Here is a 427-nt window from a genome sequence, read left to right as displayed (position 1 = left end):
AAAAAAATAATAATTTAATCAATTAACTGAAAACAGCTTACTTTGAACTAATAAACAAATCAATGTGTACATACAATCAAGAAAAGATCCAGAACCACCACTGATTAGGGAAGTGCACCGAGTGATAACCCATATTCCTTGTGTGAGTGAGGGGAGTGGAAGCCAGAATATCTTTTAAGCCACCTACCAGTGAATACATTAAGGAGCATTTGAGGAGCCACGAAGATCTGTAGAATACCTAAGAGGAGAAAGTATGTTCTCTGGCTCCAACCGAACTGTCCAATCAATCCAAACACATCATCCACTGTTATACTGCATTGTTTAACAGCAGAGTGATCACTTTGCCTTTCAGTCTGTTTGTTTTTTCTGAGCAGATGATTTATGAATTGATGGTAATTTTAATGTGTGTACATTTAATATTCACTTG

Source organism: Penaeus monodon, chromosome 19 (genome assembly GCF_015228065.2).
Source record: "Penaeus monodon isolate SGIC_2016 chromosome 19, NSTDA_Pmon_1, whole genome shotgun sequence".
In the NCBI taxonomy this organism is placed as follows: Eukaryota; Metazoa; Arthropoda; class Malacostraca; order Decapoda; family Penaeidae; genus Penaeus; species Penaeus monodon.
The sequence above is the reverse complement of the archived record's forward strand: the minus strand, read 5'-3'. Positions refer to the sequence as shown.